The following is a 7,391-nucleotide window of genomic DNA, read 5'->3' on the forward strand; positions in this document are numbered from 1 at the left end:
AGCCTTTGTTGTATTTGTATATGGTGAAAATGGATAACAATAATAACAAAATTGAAAGGCTAAATGAATTCAACCACAAAACCCTAGCCTAAAAACAACAAAGATCCACCATAACATATGAAGATTACCTAAGACAATGCAAATCAAACGAAATCACAAAGATTATACCATCACATGTCCAATAGGGTTTGAATCTCCATTCTTCCTATCTCCATTGATCTTGCTTGATATATTTGCTCTCAGATTTTATGTGCACAAGAGCTCAACAAAGAACAGAATGTGGTTGCGAGTAGGATCGTAGTGTTTCAAGTCCTTAAGATCATTCATTAGGATGAATGATTAGGATGCATAGAATGATTCCTTAGACTCAGTGATTAGGGTTTGATAATGAGGGAAGCATCTCCTTATATAGAAGACACAATATGAAATGGAGGGATAAGATTGAGAGGTGTAAAAGGAGGTCGGCTATGATTAGAGGGTAGGTAAAAGAAATAATAAAATAATGAAAGGGGTAGGTAGTGTATGAATTAAGAGACGAATGACATGTGTCATAGGTAGAAAAGGTTAATGAATTAATTAAATAAATAAAGATTTATTTAATTAATAGAAGAAGTGGGATTAATTAAATAAATAAGAATATTTATTTAATTTAGGAAAATGATAATTTAAATAAATAAATGTATTTATTTAAATGAGAAATAAGGCTAGAAGAGGATAAATGAATTAATTAAATAAATAAAGATTTATTTAATTAATAGAAGAATTAAGCTAAAGTAATTAAATAAATAAAATATTTATTTAATTAGACATGACAATTTTAGGTGTCTACATTTTCCCCTCTTTGAGACAATGCGGCTTGTCGCGTTGTTTCAAAGAAGATAAGATGAACTGATACAGAGTTGCCCCAGGATGGGAATGATATGCCCCCTCGAGAGATTGGCTGAAAATGTCTGAAAAGATTGCAAACAATCTCTCGATAAGAAAGAAAGGCTAGAATGGACTAACCGGATAAAGTGACAAAGTCACAGGATAATGAAAACTGACTTGGGAAATGAAGGCGAGGGCTAGGCTATAAGATAGACCACGGGGAAAAATATATCCTCATTGTCATCTACACATCCACAAGAGCATATTGCAGAGCGAAAATAGAGCAACAGCAGTCAGCAACGATGGCTTTCACTCACAGATTCGACTGTGTTCGCCGATTTCAGAGGCCAGCAGAGGCAGGAGAGCCGGTAAGTACCACCAAACCTTCTCGTACTTTGACGCATTTAATTTTTGTCATTAATGTATGTCGAATAGGGTAATAAATGTGCTTAGACTAGGGTCCAAAAAGTGTCAAAAAACATCCAGGCACGTCTGCGTTGGAACCAGGCGCGTCTGTTCTCGCGAGGAGCGTCTGTGTTTGTGCCAGGCGCATCTACGTTGGAACCCGCGTTTGTGTCAATTGCGGCCATGTCTGCGATGTGCAGTCGCGTTTGTGCCAAGAAGGCACGTCTGTGCAGCCCAGGGGCGTTTATGCAGAGCATAGGCACGTCTGTGTCAAGTAGGTGCGTCTGTGTTTTTCAGGCGCGTCTATGCAGTCTTTGAGCGCGTTTATGTCAGGTAAGCGCGTTTGTGTTTGAAAAGTATGAATTTGCATCTTCTAGGTCAAATCGGCAGTTCTGTGATGAACATACGCTGTCGATTGGATAAGCTGCTGAGAGGATACACTCAAGCAGGTCCTCTAGGGAAAACTAAGATAGATCAAGGCACTTTGTGATGAATAGTGAGTACCAAGATAGAGTACTTTGTGATGAACAGGGAGTACTAGAATATGAGCAGCACTTTGTGATGAACAGTGAGTGCAAATGTGAGTAACACTTTGTGATAAACAGTGAGTGTCACACACGTAGTACTTTGTGATGAACAGGGAGTACTACTAGGATAAAAGCAACATTTTGTGATGAACAGTGAGTGTCACTAGAGTAGATAGCCAGATGCATTTAGATAAAAAGTGGCATTTTGTGATAAACAGGGAATGCCACGATGACTGACATGATTGATTTGCTTGACTGCAAGAGTATTTGCCGATGCTAGAGTCACAAGAGAGATTCCCGTCGATGCAGAGGTTGCGACCTGAGTTGTCGCTCGAGGACAGAGCTGCCATCGAGGAGATGGGTTTGAGACATGTGTTGTATGTGCCCGAGTTTTGGGTAAACATGGGTTTGCTGACTACGTTGGCTGAGAGATGGCACTCTAAGACGTGCACATTTCATTTGCCGATGGGTGAGATGACAATCACCCTAGAGGATGTATATAGGATCTTGCGGGTACCGATCGATGGGGAGCTGATCCCATACGATCGAGATGGAGACAGAGAGGCCTTGAGATGGGTGTTTTAGGACCCTGGATTGGAGATGAGGGTAGGACACGTGGCATGGGACACAATGACAGCCACAGGACTAGCACTGCCGGTAGTGATCGAAGGAGCTATCAGTGGGTTCCTGTGTATGGATAGGGTGACACGGGGTTTGGCTGTGGGCTGGGGAGGAGCCCTGGAGACACTAGTGACGCAGCACACCAGATATGCCTCGTGACCATGTGTGCTGGCCCATTTGTATTATGAGCTTCATTAGTTTGTTTATCATGGATCAGTAGGATTGGGCTGCGGAGTGACATTGCTGCAGGTATGGGCCTATGAGCATCTATCGATTACCCAACCGATACACTTCAGGGGTAGGGGTCATGGACGCAACTTTATACATTTGTATGATATGATCACATCACAGCCGCAGATTGGCAAGCTAGAGTACTGGCGGCGAGTGTTGGACGACATTGATGAGGTCATATGGCGACCATATCTAGGCTGCGAGCAGTGGGAGGATGATGCAGTTGAGTTGTCGTACACCTTCCGGAGCAGGTACCTGATTGGGCGGATGCCCTATGTACTAGAGAGATAGCTTGTAGATAGGATTGATCGACAGTTTGGCTGGATTCAGAGGATGCCCCGGGGCTCAAGCATGTATGCCCGCACAATTAGAGATCAGGCACAGTTTGGGCCCTTGCTGTTGTATGATCAGGTAGTGACTCAGCTAGTGGAGATGATACCCCTACCCTCGGACATGTGGCCAGAGATCGAGGATGCTGGCATGGATGCCGAGTATATAGCTTATTGGGCAGAGCATCCATTCCCACGGTTGACAGATCCAGGAGAGGCATTGGAGGGAGATGGGGGGAGATGATGAGGAGGGTGGAGGTGATGGGGGCAGAGGCCAACGGAGGAGGAGGGGAGTAGTTGGAGAGAGGCGGGTTGCACCTCGAAGGGAGGGTGGAGAGGAGAGGCAGGCTCGGGTGGTGAGGGGTCACGGTGGATTGCCTTTACAGGTGCCAGCAGCACAGGGTCCCAGGCAGGTATAGATACAGGGACAGGGACAGAGACAGGTACCAGTATAGGCACCAGTACAGGTATAGGTATAGGCATAGGGGCAAGCACCTGCAGAGGAGGAGCCATAGGTAGAGGCAAAGGGGGTTGACCCAGTGGAGAAGGAGCTATTAGATCTGAGGGAGATCTGTCAGGGCCAGGCAGATGAGATCCAAGAGCTGGAGAGGGAGAGGGATCGGTTCAGGATGAGGCTCAGGGATACTGAGCGAGAGCGAGATCAAGCTATCCAGTGGTACACAGAGGCTGAGATAGCACTGAGGGCAGGGAGACAGGCAGCTGAGGATACAGGGGCAGGATATGCTTATGTCCTGCGGGCAGGAGAGGAGATAGCCTACTAGAGGGACCTCTACTATGGTGTAGTGCTAGCAGATCAGCGGGCAAGGAGCTTCCATAGACCATCACGTACAGTGACAGCTACGGGAGGGAGCCGGAGGAGACAGGCATCAAGTGGTGGGGTTATGGGTCCTCCACCACCACCAGATAGAGGAGACAGGCGGGATGATCCTGGGGCGGGTCCTTCATGGGCTCAAATTCTACCGAGGTCAGGCGGCTCTAAGGGAGGGAGTTCATCATAGCCATAGAGGGCTCCCTTTGTATTAGTTTTGTACTTTTTTTGTATTGTAGACACCTGCGGGTGCTTTTTGTAGCCATATGATTTTAACATCATTGTATCATGACACTTTATTTATATATATATGAGATGATTCATCTTTGCAGCAGCTATATGCATGTGTACCTATGTGATGAGATGTTTCTTATGTGATGTTTGTTTTATGCTATGGATGCAAATGTGTATATGAGGAAATGCCATATTTTTGTTCTTTTATGTTTTACCATATTATGCCAATGCAATTGTAAATGTATGTAATGCAAATGAATATGAAAATGCAAATAACTATTTACATGATGAGAATATAAAATGTTCTAACATGTGTTGTGTGCAGAATGTGATGCAATTGTGATATCTATATGTATGTGTAATGCCCATACCCTAGTCAGACTTTTAAAACCCATTTGACCTTGATTGACTTCCTATGTGGCATTCTTGAATGGTAGGTTAACCATGATGCAATGTGTAGTTTAGATAATATAAATAATCGTGCATACCTATTATTGTGCTTTTTGCATCGATTCTTGTGTATATGTAATTATTTCCTAACTCTTGTGATAAACCTCGAGCTAACGCCTTCATTGAATATGTATATGTATATGTATGCTTGTATGAATTCATGGGTGCAGGAGATTGCAGGTACAACACCGCCTAAGGCAAGGTTCATCTCCTTTGGGATTTGCAAGGTGGAGTATGCCTCTTTCATCTTTAGAATTCGGATTTGGTGGTCATATAACTCTCATCTTGCCTTAGCCATGGTTAGGGGAGCATCGTGTGTGGATTCGTGGGGCTTGCTTTTCATTGGGATGCGTGTCAAGAGATTTGGAGGACTTCCTCGATTTGCATGCCTTGCACGAGGTAAGTGGAGTTTGTTGTTCTAAGTATTAAATTAAAATTTATGAGTAGACGTGCACATTAGTAATTTAGAAATTTAAATGGGTAGCTTCCTTTATATGATTAATCACTAATTTAAGAGATTGCTTTAAATTATTATTGTAGCAAGCTTAAGGTATTTAACTGGGGTTAGTGTGCTCATTTACGCATTTGTAACATTTACGCATTTGTAGTTGAGGAATTTGAATAAATGAGACTCTTGCATTAGATTAGTCATTTATTTAAAAAGGTCGCTTTACTATGTTATAGCAAGTCAATTTAATAGTTAAATTCGATAATAATGAATTTAATGAGTTATGCGTTTTGGAAAGGAAAAACTTAAAAGTCAATTGAGAAATAGAAATAAATTAATCATTTTTGCATGTTGGAAGAAAAAGAGTAAAATTTTATTATTTAAAAGGAAATTATTTTCTTTTCACTTGTAAAGTCGATATAGTATAAAAGTTTGATTTTTAGAAAATTAAATTAATCAAAATGCCTTACCCGGTTTCGAAATAAGAAGTAGGCCTAAAATTTATAGTGAGAAATTAAAATTTAAAAACGCAGTAAGAAATGGAAGCTTTTTAATTTTAAAGGAAAAATGAATAAGAGGGATTGAATAAGAGGTTTCCATTTTTCATCCATTTTATTTTAAAAATAAATGTCTAAATTCGAAATTGAAAATTAGGGCAAAAAATAGGGTTTCTGGTTTTAACCTAGCTTTTGAAACATTTTGGGGGCTCTCTCTTTTGGGGGGATCTTTTTGGAAATGGAGGTGGGAAAAATGTTGGGGAAAAAGAATGGAGATCTCTTGCTTGGAGTTGCAGGTGGAGCTCTCCTTCAAATTCATGCCAGGAATGCTAATGGAGGTAGGTCTCTTGTTATCTTTTATTTCATTTGAAACCAAAAGAAATATGTTTGATTCTCCCTAAAGAAATCTGAGTTCTTGTTTGAAATAATGGTGGTCATTGGATCAAGATTTTTGTTACTGTCTTATGAGTTAGTAAATCTTACCTATCTAAGAGTTTTTTTTTTGTGTATTTTTGTTGTGTTTGGGGGAAAATCATGAACTGTTATTTGGAAATTCTTCCCCATTCTGTTATTTTGGTCATTCTGGAAAAGAAAAAGGAACACAAAAAAAAAAAAAAGGAATGGCTGCGTCTGTGCATGATTTTTCTTTCAATATTCTCATTCAAAAACAATTTGTTTTAAACTATGAAAGTTTACAAAAGAAAAAAAAAAAATTTAAAATGAAAACAAAATAAAATAAAATTTATTTAGGGTTTTCGGGGGGGGGGGGGGGAGCCGAAGCTCAACCCGTCCCCTTCCCCGCGGCGCCGCCGTAGCCCGCAGGGAACCCTGCGTCCATGTTGTGGCTCGCAGGGAACCCTGCGAAACCACAGTGTGGCCCGCAGGGAACCTGCGAAACCACAGTGTGGCTCGCAGGGACCTGCGTCCATGATGTGGGCCACAGGGAACCTGCGAAACCACAGTGTGGCTCGCAGGGACCTGCGTCCCACAGTGTGGTTTCACAGGGCCTTAGGGTTTGCCAACAAAAAAAGAAAAGAATAATTATAAATAAAGTATATGTATATGTATATGTATATGTATATGTATATATATATATATATATCCACGTTAAATACGTAGTTGTGGATATTGAAATTTGTTGACTAAAACAAAAAAAAGGAGTATTCATCAATCATGGAATATTAGACCTTTTTTTTACTTGTTAATATTTAATTTTGGGGACCAATTCAAATCGGGAGTATTATTTGGAACAGAGATTAAATATGGTCTTAGTTGGGGAACTTTGAAATAATTATACTCTGGATTAACATTTGCTATTACATGTTAATGAGAAGTTTTCAAGGAGTATGAATTCTAAATTTATCCTCGTGTATTTGTTATTTCTTCAGCGATATGCTAGTAGGATGCATGTAGATTTTGACATTGTATCATTTTAAAGAAAAATGTTGTAAGTTTAAGTTTCGTATTTGCCTCGTTTAGAGTGGCAGCAAACCTTGATGTAATTGTTTCAGACCCTGCTATCTATTTATATGTGTTGGTCATAGTCGAATTACGCCCCTAGTCAAAGTATCGTCAGTCATTAGAACCTGTACTTGCCTTGAATTGTCAGTTGGATCCGCTTTAGAAGGGACCAATTATGTATATCCCAATCGAAGTGTCTGTTGTATATTGATTGTATTCGCCTAAGTGGCAAGATGTAAAAGACTTATAAATCATGTATTCCTAACGATATAATACCAAAGGGGTCTTGCAGTTGAGCAGACCCGGAGATGTAGCCCTTTAGGGCTGAACTCCGAGATCATATCTGTGTTATGCAATGTTTTTAGCTTACTTTGTTTTATGCTTTAAATTATCATGGATGGTTGTATTCTTGCATAAGTGTATGGTGGAAATTTAATGAATTCAAATCTAAGTGCATAACATTATTCATCTGGATAAATGTAGTTATTTAGG

This window comes from Cryptomeria japonica, chromosome 1 (assembly GCF_030272615.1).
Source record: "Cryptomeria japonica chromosome 1, Sugi_1.0, whole genome shotgun sequence".
In the NCBI taxonomy this organism is placed as follows: Eukaryota; Viridiplantae; Streptophyta; class Pinopsida; order Cupressales; family Cupressaceae; genus Cryptomeria; species Cryptomeria japonica.